At 46.9% G+C, this 15,929-nt stretch overlaps 1 protein-coding gene across 2 annotated transcripts in view; it reads left to right on the forward strand.

Annotated features, from left to right (window-relative positions):
* Positions 1 to 15,929, forward strand: part of LOC122570788 (solute carrier organic anion transporter family member 74D) — an 83,258-nt gene that overhangs the window by 13,383 nt on the left and 53,946 nt on the right. The window lies entirely within an intron of this gene.

A 15,929-nucleotide genomic window follows, 5' to 3' on the forward strand; every position in this document is an offset into this window, starting at 1 on the left:
TGGCGTGACGATATCTTCCCTTAGACAAAGGCTTCGCCTCTTTTTCCTATTCTTCTCTTTCAACCGGAAATTAAACCGTTCCCGTACAGTACATTCTTCCATACTCTTCGTTAAAGTTGTTTCCAAACTGCTGTTGGCAAACTAGACACACTAACTGTGAAAGAAACTGCTCGAAATTGTTCTCAGCGCTCGTCTAATTACCAGTGTGACTCGCGTGTACCTTTTTGCGAAATACCGAGGCGCTAACGAACTCTTTCGCGTTTCCCAGTCGTATTTTGGATCCGTGGTAACGGCACCGCGGGTTAACGTTCACGTGCCAGTGATTTCTCTACGAGAAGAGACAGATTTTTAGTGGTACGCGTTTGCGCCACAACGGCTCGTTGGAATATTATGAGACGCGCGAATGGAAATGTGGCTTGCAGGCCTATCTCCTGCCAGAAGACATTCCTAAGGTTTGACGTTGAGTCTAATAGAAAAACTGAGCATCTGCCAGGGCCGTGGCGGTCGTCACGCGAATAACAATACGACGAACGTGTACGCGCGGCATGTCGAACGATAGGCGTGTGCCTGTTTGTTCGTTCTTTACTTTTCTTTAATCGATAACCTCTAGAACGACACAGAGATGTTGAAGAAATTTGTGCTTCTTGAAGATGGACATTCGGTTAGCTTAAAAATTTCAAGCAACCGAAGTGGCACCGAAGGATAAATTAAATTATCGATTAGCGAACATCAGATGGGCCAGAACTCAAACACTGGCCTTTCATTAACCGGTTCAGACTGTCTAACCAATTGAGCAATCCGTAACCCTTGGCAAATTGTTTCTTCCTAGGCTCTACGTTCCACACGACCGGTCGCATTCTTTTTGCAGTAGCCGTGCAAGAAGTTGAGAGAAGTGCTAAAAACACCACCGTTAAAGAGTCTCGTATATCGCCCCTCCCCCCCCGTAACAGCTCGCACTCCGGACGAAATTGCTAAAAGTAAGATCAATGAACGGACCTTGCGGACGAGCCTGGTGTCTTGACCAGCACAACGAACATCGTCCGCCCACGATATCATTAACTTTTCCACCTACGGTCAGCGGTGGTCAAGTGGCAGGTAGAGAAACGGCCGGGGTGCACCACCCCGTTTCTCTGGAAGCCGATTTTCCACGGATATCGATGCGTCGATGGCTGCGTGGAAATAGACACTGATCGATCTATCATCTCGTCCTTCGCGATCGTGGGCAAAGGAAAAGGAAGAAAGAGGAGCATAACTGGGCATTTGCCAGGGGCGTACGCGATGGCCGCGCTAGAATATCAATGCGCCGCTAGCGAATCGTTAGACGAGAGAGAGAGAGTGTGTGTGTGTGTGTGTGTGTGTGAGTGAGTGAGAGAGAGAGAGAGAGAGAGAGAGGAGAGAAAAATAACGAGGATGCGAGATGGAGAGGAAAAGAAACGATCGTGCGCGAGTTACACGCTCGTGCAGAGAGAATTCCCCGGGGCTGCGAGAGCGTAACCACGTAAGGCGTATCGGGCGCGAGGCCACCGGTGCATTGTCATCTTCCCACACGCGATGCACATCGAGAAGTACAAGAGAGATACGAGCTGCGGCGGCGGCGGCGGCGACGGCGGAGGAGGAGGAGGAGAGTCTTTCCTGCTACGATCTGTCCGTTTGCACGAGGAAAAACTCGCTCGGTGCTGTCGATAACCTGGTTCGGTTCGCGAATTCACGGTCACACGCGCGCCACGGCACAGATCGTGCGGGATTTCGTGGCACCGATCCCCTTTTCCTTCTTGCCGATAGCATTTACAGTGGCACTCGTAAATGTCGGACGCTACTCGATGCTCGTTGCCGAGAATGATTTATTCGCGATTTGAAAAGATCCTCTGTCGATGGCTGAGGGTACTCGAATGGCTAACAACGAGAACCATCGATTGATTTATATTTTCTGATGCTTGGTGACGAGGAGGTTCGGTTCGATAGGGGTGGGTTTATCGACTCTCCCCAGGTTATTTATCATTCCTAATGAAAGACGTATGGGTACTATGCATATTACAAATTCTACTTTCCTATTCGTTTTTTGTACTGCCCATCTATTTACGTTTTTACTAACGATAATCATTGTACACACGATTTTTATTATATATCGCATAATTGCGATATAAAAAAGTACATTGCGTCTGCTTCTTATGCTGAAAATATCACGCGACTCGGGAAAAGGTTTGGTGTAGGAAACTTCTAACGTTGAGCTACAATGTGATTCGCGGAATGTCTACAGGGGAAATGAAATTCGCAGAGTGGGCGTTGTTTATGACGCGGTTGGAACTGGTAGGAACGCGCGAAACCGTAAATCTCTGGCCATTTATTTCCCAGGACGGGGGGTTTCGAACACGTAATACTTTCATCCACTTTCCCTGTCGGTGTTCCTCGCAAAACTTTTCAAAGCACTCTCCTCGGCCGCTGCTTTCCATCTAAAGTAATTTCTACTCCGATCACGCTTCCTTTCTCCCGACACGTCACACCGCGATAAAGCGAACCTCGCTGGTAATATCGATCGTTAAGTTGCAAGAATATTCTGTTCATCGGGATGAGATCTTCTCGAGAAGCAAGTAAAAAGCCGGACAAAGTTGCTTCGATTCTATCGTGCAAAAAGTAATCGTATTTGTTTTCTCGATCAGCATGCCAGTTTTACCTTACTAACGTTTAACGAGTATTACTTTCGATTTTCCGCTCGGTGCGATTAAATAATTTTTTACATTGCAACTGATTTCAATATACCACGTTAAGGCTACCATTTATTTGCTATAAAATTAGCATCGTAATAACGTTCGATTCCGAGATCGTATCGCGTCGATCGGGAATCATTATCACAATGAAAGGTTCTGACTTTTCCTTCGGCAGGTGACTTCGTCGCACGCACTGCGAGCGTGTCCTGTCGACTTTTTTCACTTAGTTAAGTGGGTCGACTTTCGTCATCGACGATAAAAAGAGTCGGGAGGGGGGTGGGCAAAAAGGTGGCAAAGTCACTGACAAATTTCGTTTCTTTTTCGTCGAAATTCGAGATTTAAATTTCAAAAAGAAAAAAAAAAAGGAGGCAAAAGTTATAAATCATGCGGACGATGTAACGAGGTTTTAAAATGTCGTACCGCGTGTTTAATTCGTGGCTCGTCAATTTTCTTAATGCAGTTGCATAACGCGAATCGTAAACGAGGGAGACAACCCTTTCCTTTAGCACGCTCGTGCACGCTACACGCGTCAACTATTTTCGTTCTGTGACGCGTCCTCTCCTTTAATTTCCACGAACATTACGCAATCAAGCTTTTAGAATATATTTTAAAATGAGAGAAAGTTGTTTCTCTTAGCAACTTGTAGCAGTTCGTTCACCATTTTTGTCGCGAGGATTAGCTAATTAAACGTTAAGGTGAAAAGGAACAGTTGTATCCTACTTTCGTTGAAAAATTCCAACTTTTACTCGACTATGATCCGGCGTGATCAGGTTTATAAAAGAAAAAAAGGCACGACCGATCGGGCATAATAGATACGCGCATCGGCCTTCCATTTTTCGATCGCACGTGTCGTTTTGCGTTGCCGCGAACGCGAAGTGGGGTTTCCCCACTTTCGTTAGCAGTTTCGTCTAGGAAAGACGAAAAGACCGGTCGTGAATCGGTTTCGGTTCCTAGATTCATTTTCCTGGAACTTCTTGCGCGCGGTCTCTTCTCTCTTGACGCTTTAGCGAGAAATGAATTGTGTTTTTAAGATTAACGGGACCGTTCCTCGGTAAGACAATCTCGTTAACCGGTATTTGCTTAGCTAAGACGTTAGAGAGAACGCTGTTCGCCAACAGGAAAGATGAAAAATCGTTTCGCCGCCGTAAGAAGAATTACAGGGACCATAGGCACGGCGCAGATTCGTCCGATTGCGATATCATCTATCGATCGTGGATCAACGAAATTGTTACGTTCGAAAGAACTTTGTCAGCTCGATATTTACGGGATCGTGACTCCTCGACGTATCCTGTATGCTGTAACACGTGTTTCCGACTCCTACACGAGCTTTGCTTTGCTGGGAACAGGCTTGCCGACAACAAAATTGCGTATTCTCCGTGTCGAATTGATCGTAGGATGTGTAACAGGGTTGGAGGGAAGTCACGCGAGTACGAACGAGATGGTCGAAACGGGGGAGAAGTGGGCAGAGACGAAAGATGGAAAAATTACGAGGAGGAAAGCGAGTCTGTGAATATGGCGATGAACGTTCGAGATGAGTGTACGTAATCGCTAGAGTAACGCGATTGGACTGTGGATGAAGTGGCAACAACATCAGAAGTGGAAGAAGAAAAAGTAGTAGAAGAAGGCGAAGGATAAGAATAAGATGGAAGAAACGAAGCAGAAGAGAAAGAAGGAAGAAAACGAAGAGAGAAGCGATGCGTAGCGGGGGCGGAGGATAGCTTCGCAATAGCTCAACTCTGGAATGAGGAAGTCTCGTACGAGACGACACCGCGGGAATACTAAAGTCTGGGTTACTAATAGTTGGTTACTTCGCGTATTCCAGCCTCATAGCTTCTCGCGAGGTGGAGCTTCTTGGGATCGTATTTGTGTGCCGGGTGACTTTGTATCGGCGCCATTTGTCCGCGTTACCACGAACGAAAAGGGGATCGTCGCTGTCTCGCCTCGTGATCTTCTCTTTTCCTGCGGCTGTTGATTTGCGACTCGCTTCTGGGAATGAAATATGCAAACGGGTCTGGGACTGGGTCAAGAATTAACTGGTCGAGTTAGTTTTCGGTATATTCGTCGTGCACTTTGACAATCCACAGATCGAGGAATCAATTTCTGTTTGGCATTTTCTATAAATTACGAAAGACCAGGTGTTGCGTCGATTAACGTCGTGAAACTTGACGATTAAATGCTGTTTCTTCTTTTTCTTTAATTCGTATCTGCCGATCGCACGTCGACGTCATAGTTTTTCGTCGAGCGACTAGCGATAAATTCGGCCGCAAAATTTCATTTCTCGCTGCGCCGATCCCGAAGCAAAACGACGGTTAAAATCTTCTCTCGGTGCGTTTCTCGAAACTCAACTTTTATGGACTGTCACCATTGTGAGCTGTTCTGGGTGGCGACCGTGTACGATTCGTACCTCGCGCGTCCCCGGCTATTTTACTACATAGTTAGCAGCGTGTTTCTATCCGTCGTGCTCTGCAAAAAGTAACGCGCGGGTTACGAGTAAATCCGTGCGAAGTATCCCGTTAATCTGACAAGTAATGGCGCATCAGTACGTTATATATCGCAGCGCATAAATCATCGGCGTATAAATCGTTTAGCATAACAACGTAGCAGCGGCGATAATATGCACGTGTGCCGTGGTAGCTCGCGTATTTTTGCAGTTCCAGAGAGGGACGGCTATTTTTGCGAAACTCGTGGAGAACGTATTTAGAAATTGCCAGTGGGGAATCGTTCGCTGGTATTATTAAATCAATGTTCATTGTAGTGTTTGTCAATTTCGCCGCGCGCTGTCCATAGGATATATCGGTTAAACCGGAGTCGTCCCGCGTTAAGACAACTTTACGACGATCGCTTGTTTGCAATGAATCGAGGGATTTTGATAGTTGGATGGTGCGAAGTTAGGTAGACACATAGTTATTCAGCGTATATCGCTACGTTCCCATTATTTTCTTTTACGATTTAGCAGAACTTATTCTTTATCGTGGCACGATCAGAGGTCGAACTTTTTAAAATATCGACCACGATCACGTTCTTCGAAACGACGACGCTCGATGTTTCATCGATTCGTGAATTATCAACAAAGACTCGACAGCTCCTGTCCCAGACGATTTCGTAATGCAGAGATCGCTGTGGGGAATGGAATCGGGACGCGCCGCATTTAAACAAGGCATTTTATATGATACATTCGGTTTTTGTTGCCTCATGATCGCAATTGATGATACGAGGCAAGCCGGCTGTCGCACCGAAGTAGTCGCGTTGGAATGCAAATAATGTTCCCGATACCGGTAACCAATTTCGGGTCGTACGCGTGGGCGGTCACCCTTTCTTTTAAACGCGTAAAACAGTGTCAATTGGAAGGATGGAAAGTATCGACGCTATCGTATTTATCATGGCCGATACATTGACATCGATTTAGTCGACGATTGTTCGCCGCATCCATGGGATATTTTCTTCAATATTTTTCTATTTATCGTTGCTCCGTTTTTCGTACTCTCGTCGAAACGGAGAATTCGGCGGCGGAACGTAGCCAGTGGCAGGCTGCAAGCTGCACCGCGTCCCGTCCCTAGCAGGACGACAAACCATTAAATCAGTTGATATCAATCGATCGATGATTGGCTTTCTTTCGTCTCGCAACTTTCTTTCCCATTCCCGGGTCAGGACTCCTCTCTCGGTGTTGGACGTCACAGTCGAGAGTAAGAGAGGTCAGAGCAAACAGGTGAATCAGACTTTTAAAGAGATTCGCCCTTGGCCCTCGTCGTGGCGGGATGATTCGCTTCATTAAATTGATTGTGTTTCAATCTGGTCCGCTAATATGCGAGAGTCCGGGCCAGACGTGCTCTCGCCAGCGTATAGTTCGCTCTGGCTGCTCGCGCTGACCTACATGCCCGTCCAAAATAATCTGACACTGCCGGCAAGACCTTAACCGCGACCCCTACTGGAGCAGATCGAAGAATAAACCTTGTGTGTGGAGCCCGATGCGGCTGCAATTGCGCGGACCAGCCTCTTTCCGTCTGGCCTCCTGTTAAAATCAAGGCTTTCAGTCGACCGTACTTTTTCACCAACTATCCACTCGAAAGAACCGGTACTGATGCACCGATCGTGTATCGGGTACGTTGGCACGTTTCGGAAGTTTGACACGCAGGGCTGAACAAACGACGTTACCACCGAACGGTGCCAGCAATCCTATTGTACGTGACGTTTCGTGAATTTGTACGTAACGAGAATTTGAAATGTTCTAATTTCCCGTGGAACGTTCCAGCTAAACGAAAAGCATCGGCTTGGTACAGGCGAACTAATTGAAAGTTGATGTTCCTAGAGGAATCGAAATGGAATATCTTTGGCCGAGCAAAGATTAACAACGCTTCAAGGATATCACCTCGACGATGCTTCGGTGCATAAAATTGAAAGCGTTGAAGCACGTGATCGTCTCGTTTAAAAAGTAGAGTGACCTACACGGCCGTCCGAAATGATATGACACTGCAGGCCAGACCTTAACCGTGACCTCTGCTGGAGGAGCCCGAAGGGCAAACCTCGTCGTGAGATTTAAAACCAATTGACGAGACGCATCAGTCGTGCAAACAGCTATTTCGTACGTGATATATACAGTTTTAGGTTCTGTCTCCCTCTAAACGGGACCGTTCGATTTAAATCGTTCGGGATCGTGGTAAATTCTTTCTTTGCTAGCGGTTGCGCGTAGATGCTTGATTAAGATACGAACGAGAACGTCGTTTTTCTTACCGTTTCCCAGTTCAATGCACTTTTATGTTAATAATCAGTCCCGCAATCGTATCGGGTGTTGCATAAGCCATTGATCGGTCGAAGGAAAGTGAGTATTAATATCGAAAAATGTTGTATTCAGAACAAGTATGTACCACGCCTATCGGCCACGCGTGTGTAATACGATGCTCGTTTAAATTCACGCTAATTTATTAACGAGAAAGTCGAGTTACTAGGCAATCATTGTTCTGACGTCCAACGACGTGACAATCGTCGCATTTACAATTCAACCTCATTTAAAAACAATTTATCATGAAATTATCGTGCCCGATAAAAGGCCTAATTTATTATCTTCCCGCTACGAGATCCAATAGGAAATAAAATAATCCGAAAAATACAGTCGAAGGTAAGTGCAAATCGATCGTTAATCGCGTTTAGATAAGTTTCGTCCGAAGTCTGTCGCGATATTACCCGAGCATATCCGTGCGCCTATTCGATATTCAATGACGCGATACAAGTATCGATTCCTCCAAGTTCGGCAAGCCAGCCAAAGGAGAGGAACATCGACGGGTGTGGTCGAGGAGTGCGTACATCGATCGCCACTTTAACCTCCGCGAAAGCACACGTTCCTACGAGGCGAAGGAGGGATTCGCTCGTCCTTCTACAACCGTTGGCAACAGCATCTTCAAAGCTCTTCCCTCTCTCACGAGGCTCTTCGACTACTACTCTTCTCTTACCACGCGACACACACCTGCTCTCGTTACGCGCATCGTCGTTCATACGCCTCGAATCGCGTTCCTCTTCTCTCTGTGCTCTATCCGTGTCCCGATACAAATCGAAGAAGTTTGTACGCCGTGTCCGGCAATCTGTCACTCTTATCGTTAAATGAAACGTATAAATAAGAAGCACGGGGAATGAGAAGGGAAAGGCAACGATTCGTGTTCGTCGATATCGTCGAACGTAAAACGGTGGAAACGAACGAACAAGAACCGGAGAGTAGACTTGGCACGAGTGCAAAGGGCGAGGCTGAAAAGGGTCGAGCGGCTAAGCGAGAGACGCAGAAGCTGTCTGCGTCCGTAGAAGCCGGTAGGACAAGGGCGTAGTAGCGTTCAGCGTGGCAGTGGAACAACGTGACGCTACGACGTAGTAGGATAAGGTCGAAGGAGGTGTACGCAAAGCGTGCACACGCACGACACAGAGGGGCGAGAGGGTCTAGGGCGAGGGCGAGGGTGAAGGCGAGAGCGAGATCGAGAGCGAGAGCAACACAGCAGCACAGCAGCAACGACGAGGACGTCGAAATTAATGCGGGGAATCCGGTGAACGGGTGGATCGGGTTGCCCATCGTGGCTCGTTTTGAGTTTTTTAGTTCTCGAATTTAATCCAAGAATGGGGGAGAATGGGGGACATTGAAAGCGGTGGATCTCGTCTAGACGGTCGGTGACGTCATGAGACAAGGTCGACTGTCGCTCTATCCACGGCGCAGCACCGCTTTTCTATATACACGCCTATATCCTTCCTCCTCTTCGCGTTTCGCTGTCCCGGTCTCCCTCGCCCCCTAGCCAGTTCTTTTCGTTCTTCCTTTTCGTCTTGTTTCTCCCTTGCTCTTCCTGCCAGAAGGGTGGCGTAGCAGCCTTTTACATCTTTCCACTAGCTGGAGGACCAGTCGGACTAGGAATCGGTCTGATCTTGTGATCGATGTGCCTCGCTGGGGATGTTCCCCGTCTACGAGAGCTTTTATTCCGTCTTAGAGAACGACACGAGCGAGCTCGTTCTTCGTCTAAAAGCACGCTTTTATACGGAGATAGAGTTAGCGGTTATGGAAATAATATTTCAAATCGTTGCACTTTTATTTCGTCGTTGGATTTTAATCGTCCGAGTATGTATATCGTAAGTTTCTTCGTGACGTTATCAACCGCTGTGTAATCTCCGACCGCCCTTTTCGTGTCGTGTCGGAGGTTAAACAGTATTCTCGGAGCTTTATAGCGTATTCGCTGGAATTCAGCTTAAAATACCCTGCGCCGATTAAGATTCCATCCGAAATTCCCCCGAGACGCATTCGTTTCCCGCGTTTTCTGTCACCAGCCAAGGCCGCTCTATCTCGTCCGGAAATCAGTAGCCCTGGTTTGGACTTTGGTCAAGATGGACGACATTGACGTTAAGATCTCGTGGCTCTCTCTTTCTCTCTCCCTCTATCCCCTGCCCTGCCTCTCTCCTTCTCGCTCTTTCTCTCTCTCTCTGCGGCCACGGCTCCGACCGAATAATATCTGAATTCCTTACGTCGAGGCATAGCCAATCGGCCTCATCAATAATTCAGCGAGTTCGACCGACCGAGAAATTCGAAAACAAGGCGAAAACAGCCGGCCAACCGCGTCACGCTACAGGCTCTGTCACAAGTTCGCTACCTAACGATTTGTCGACAACCGCGTAAAACAGCTTTAATCCTTGCACGATTCCTCGGCCTCTTTCGCTCTTTCGTCCAGTTGTTTGTTCTTTCCGGCCGCCTCTTGGCCGACGGTACTCGAATCTCTCGAAAGTCGTCTCTCCGCCGTCCGAATACTCGTTAGAATGCGAAATTCAATTTGCCAAGCGTCTCCTTTAATTCGCGTCTATGAAGTTTCAGTCGAACAACTTTATCGATAGAGGTACGACACTTTGTCGTCGAGACGTCGAGAAGGTTTTCTCGCTTCTTACCGATATCCGGCCGATTCTTGGCGCAGCCTATAGGCGAGGAGAGCTATCTGGGTCTCGTCGTGCCTTTACAAATCACACCAGACGCGTTACCTAACCGCAGCCTATCGGCATACGATTGAATTTCGATTTTTCTCGCTCGATCGACAACAATGATTTCAACAACGGATATTATAGCGCGGCACACGGTAAAAACAGCGGGGCTGCCTTTCGAAACGGGGTCGATCGAATTTTGTCTATTCAATCTGTTTCGGTGTCTGCGACGGAACGTCCAGCCACGTCCGATACGTACAACGGCAAACTTTCATACATTTAAATGTAGCCGACAGGATGCACATTTCAATGTCGAATTAAGGTTAAATTCTAATTGTAAGCAGCGTGGAGGAACGGCGCGGGAGGAGTTCCCGAACAGAGGATACATTCACGGAGAGAACGACACAATTTCACGGACGGATCCTAACGCTTTCCGTAGCAATTTTCTAAATGGAAAATTTAAACACGATAAAATCATAAATGTGTCGTTTGCGTGCGTTTACTGTTAATCGGATGGCACGACACTGACGTTGGAGAACGGAGCGAGTGGAAGGTAGAGATTCCAATCCAGTTTCAACGATGCAGAATGGCAAGCGACGGCTAATTTACTAATTCAGGCATAATTGCCTTCTCGGAAGGGAGAAACGTATACATGGAGCCAGGGTCAGTGGTACACCCTGCGTTGTACGTAAAGGTCGCGGTAATTAAGGGCGATTCTGCAATGTCTGCGATGCAAATCTTGCGCCCAGCATCGTTCAAGGGGACTGGCAATTCATGGATCATTTCGTACGGTTGTTTGCACGAATTTACGACACGACTTTGAATCATACGCGTTGCCATTGAAACTCGCCTAACAGCAATCCAATCTTTTCGTCTGTTTGTCGATTAGTCGGGGCACGCTTTAAACGGAGGAATTTATTGGAAGAGGCAACGGGAATGGAAGTTGATCAAAGAGTGTCGGGAGAGTCGATTCGCGTGCGATAGCCTTCGAGTAAACGATCGGATCACGATCTCAGCTCGGGCGGCTCTGCTCCTCTGATCAGCTTCGTTTGCACTCTGATGAATAAGTTAATCGGGTTAATCCATATGTGCCATTAAACGTTACGGACGCTTAATCACTTCCGCGTAGTGGGGTCACTGATCTTCCTCGTTCCCCGGCTAGCGTTCCACGGGCTAACGCTATTGTGCCGTTTACAGATTACACAGATGGAATATGTTTCGTAATTTCTGTCTGCGCGCGAGCGTGAGACTAGCCGCGTTAGATTGGATCTAATTTTCCAATAGACCGTAAGCAGCGTCGTAAGCGTTGATATTACGAACCGTGTCAGACCCGGGTCCGTCGCTTGCACGGAATTCACGTTCAGCTGACTCTCTCGACAGATTCTATCGGTGGCTTGTTGATTTACGTCCGCTAATGTCCACGTTTGATTAACCTTCTTGCGCTTAAAGCCTAAGCAAACCCACGGATCGTTCTTGCGGCTGGCCGTGTTTCCAGACGGCGCTATACGTCGTACACCTGGAGAATCGAGTGTGTTCCGTGACGCGTTACGGTATTCTCTGAATCGATCGATCGCTACGTCGTTAAAACGATCGTTACGGCGTCGTTAAATTCTGGACGATTAGCAGCGATAGGCTCAGAATGCTGCACGGACCCTTCGGTTCGAGCTGGGAACGATAACGTATCGCTGTGTGATGTAAGGACGGAGAATATCGATGGGACGAGACAGAGTTAGAGGCGTGAAACGCGCTCGCATCGATATCTGGGCCACAATGTCTCGTTTCCCAATGAAGTCGTTGGGTCCGACCGATCTGGCTGATGACGATTCATCGTGATCGCTCGTTGGTTCAACGCACTTGGCGGACAAATAACACGAGCGGGAGCAATCGACACGGCGGATAAAGACTGGTATCTTATTAACGCGGATAAACACCTCGTGACGCGTTCAATTTCGGGCAAACGGTGCGTTGAAAATCGTCGCCTCCGGTTACGCAAGGAAATTATCGGCGGAAATATGCCGAATGGAAAATGATTCAGCATGCTGTACGGTAATTAACATCGGTTTTGTTGCGTCACGGTATTAGCGGGTCAGAAAGTTTTACGTTCGGCTTACAGTTTCGGCTTGTTGCTTTCGTAATCAGGCTATGAAGATAACAGGCAAACAAGTTCACGAATTCACGAGCGATTTCGACACACACGGCTTTTGTAAATATCTCGCGGAGCATCTTACCCGTGTTCATTTGAAAATCATTTGGCTGACCGCAATGTGAATTATGCGCAGCGAAACGGCAAATGAATTCGTTTGAATTGTTGATAAGGTGACGCAAGTATGGCAAACGACGCGCTGCTGCTGCTGTGACTATCGCAGATAAGAATCTGAGCTCTCTTATCGCTACTTATGCACACATATTTCGAGCTGCAGTTCGATACAAAAATACCACATGCACGTCCGGAATATTTACCTTTGACCACGATACTTTCCCGCTACCTATAATCGCTGTTTATCTTTCGTTCCTTCGTTTCGTCGGTATATTTTTGCTGTTTAAAAAAACGAAATCTTAAAATATTCGATTTTTTTTTCAAATTAAAAAAAATTAAACACAGATAATTGTTATTTGCGCAACTGAATGCGAGTACAGTTCATCGGTGTTTATCTATAGATAGATACAGAATTAAGGAGGAAAGCAGGAGACGGAGAAAGTTTTTTGCGGAGAAGCTAACGTTTCGTAGAATCAAGTCTGACAGACGATTATCGTTTTTTATCGGAGGAATTTTTCGCAGCGAAGGTCAAATACACGTGTAGAATCGCGAAAAATCAAGCAGCTATGCGGTATCGTATTCTTTTTTTAGCAGCGACGTAAGGAAGCAGAGGGTGAAGAGGCGTACGGATCTTCGATGACCGACTAAATTATCGGCAATCGTTTAAATTGGAGTATTGCAACGGCGATAAGCGTGTTACGCTTGTGAAACACAACGCGACGTGTTGCAAAATACGAGGAGAAGGAGGCAGTCGCTACGGTGTAGGAGAGATAGCGTGCGCGATGATACGTAAACATTATCGAGTCCAAAGTATTTTCGCCAGCGTAAAAATAGTTGGTGTGCATGCGTTGATGGCCGGCATGACGGGTCGTTCGATCGGCAGACATAATTGCCTGTGTCGCGTGTGCTTAATCGTTTTCATGCTGGCCCAATGAACGTTCGTCTAGGTCTACGATATCGTTCCTATCGATAAACAAATTAATTGTACGAGACGTGTACTCAACTAATCTAAATAGAAGACAGTAGCACATTTTCGCCCTTGCATCGTTCAGTTTCGTCGTGGTAGTACCTACATCGTCGTCAGATAAGCCTCGACTAATGCATCTTACATTAGAAAGAATACTTGTTCGTCATTGCATTCGATGTATGTACAACACTTACTATCTATCTACTCGTCAAGACCGTACGTCGTTGCACTTTGCCATTCTTCGAGTACCCGACATCACGTTGTTCTTCAAATATGAAAAAGTGCAGGAATATTCGCGATAGCGAAAACAAAAGAAAAAAAAAAGAAAAAAGAAAATAAAAGAAGCTAAAAGAGAGATATCTTCCTGTACAACGACGAGCGAGAAAAATTACGAACCTTCGACGAGTGCAATGAAGACAAGTGGACGACGAGACGATGTTGCAGGCCGCTCGGTACAATATGTGGGCCAGACAACAATAATTGTTCGACGTTTCCTGGTATATTATACTGCGTGTAATTGATACAGAGGAGCCGCCATTAATTCTCCCCGCTGTTGCTGCTTACTATCTTTAGCAGACGTTCCTCTCGGTCTGCCTGTCTGTTGCATAAATTTTCATTTACAAAAATTCCCCTCATCCGCCGTGCTTTTCCCCGAACGAACTCGGGTCGATCCAGTTAATCCGATTCTTTCAATGTCGATCGATCGAACTCTCGAAACGGCTGTAAGGATTGCGGTGTAGACAGTCTCGCAGCCCTTTCACTTGTCGGAGAACGTGACTACCCTTACTACAGATATACGTACATACATCGATTCTTATAGAAGGTATCAAGGTCGCGTTATCCTGACGAAGGTCAATCTCCATTCGCTACGGAACGCACAGCGTAGCCCTTTCATTTATGTTAATAGGATTCACGTGCAAGCTATCGTTAAAAACGTGGTCCGCCTTCCTCCGAGACCTAGATATTTGGAATTTTTCTTTTTAACAGTGCATTACAACCAATGACGCTTGCACGTGATACGTGAAACCATTGGAGAACACGCGTCTATACACGAACAACGAGATCATTGAACAGGTAACAGCGGGAAAGTTCTTAGGATTGGTAGCGCGCATTTTCGGTTCTTCAGCGATCCTCCGAGTTATCCTAATAAAGAAAAAATAAAATTGGAATTTAATTAGATTATCGAGTCGTTGCTTGACATAAAATGTTACTTGAAAGAAAAATTGTGACGATCGTGTTTATAACGTTTACGCAAGTTACCATCAACTTGTACCAACCAAATATCAATAGGTATTTTAATACGTATGGCCGGCGGCGTACATACTAATTACACGGATTCCACGATAAAAATCGGGGAAAGGTTGGAAGAAGAAGACTGGTTCCCGTAGGAGCGAAAGTTGACTCGTGCAACGCGATATTTGGCCGTCCAGTCGTTCCACTAGGATCCATCGTGTTCCGTTCCTCGGTCTATAGAAGATTCTGTCGACGGTATTCGTATAACGGTACCGTCGGCTTCTCGCACGTCGTGTCGCGTCGCGTCGCGACGCATACCTGCCGCCGCCGTTGAATCGAGCCGAGGCCTCGGCTGTATCGAGCAGAGACCTATGTATATATGCATGTACGTGTTGTGTGTTACGTCGACGCATGTTGCTAGCGTTACGTGCGCCGGGATGCACGTATACATGTACGAACGCATTTTGCCGCGGCGAGACGAGCTGAATGCCAATCGGCACGCGAACCATCGTGCTCGATGCGCGAAAGAACGAAAGAGAGGAACAGAGAGAAAGCGGGAGAGGAAGAGAGATAAAAAGAGGCTCGTAAACTTATGTTCGTTTTATTACGAATATTTTGACTCGCTCGGGGACCACGGCTTGAGCATGTGTTATCATTTGTTGCTGTTGTCGTCTTCATCGATGAGTGCGTTAGAACGAACAACGAACGAGCGTGAATTTTTTTCCCCATAAATTGTTTTAACGGTAAATTTGTCGTTTCATTATCTATATGGGGAGTAAAATGTCATCGAGTGAAACGATCGAATAGGATTGGTCGCGTTATCGGCAAGGTCCAAAGTAATTTCCGTGTTGTCCGTATCGGTCGCGCAACGCTCGCTTCTTCGTGATCGTTAACACGTGGCCCGGTGGTTTAATCGGCGCGCACACCGAACGAATTCTCCGCGCACCGAAAACTACGACGAGTGAAATTCGTGTCTCGGGTGCGCACGATATTCGTTTGCAAGAGGAACTCGTCGCGGATGCTATAGCAATGGACCATTGATGGCGTCACGGTGTAGAAAGGAGCAAAAGTTTCTCGGCCGAGAGAACATGCTCGGTTCGGAGTGCTTTTTGCAGCTTGATTTTCCAGTTTCTCGCGGGAGAGAAAAATCAAAGGCAATTTCAAACCGTTGGAACGCCGGGCTATACTTTGTTCGCGTGTTATCCGCGAGCCGATTGAAACAATTCGCAGGTGCGAACGACGATCGAGCGTCTTGATCGAACAGCGTGTAGTACAAGTATCGGAAAGATAATACATTTAAAGCTGAGATCGTATTCGCCACGATTAAAATCACGCTGGC

This window comes from Bombus pyrosoma, linkage group LG9 (assembly GCF_014825855.1).
Source record: "Bombus pyrosoma isolate SC7728 linkage group LG9, ASM1482585v1, whole genome shotgun sequence".
Classification (NCBI taxonomy): domain Eukaryota; kingdom Metazoa; phylum Arthropoda; class Insecta; order Hymenoptera; family Apidae; genus Bombus; species Bombus pyrosoma.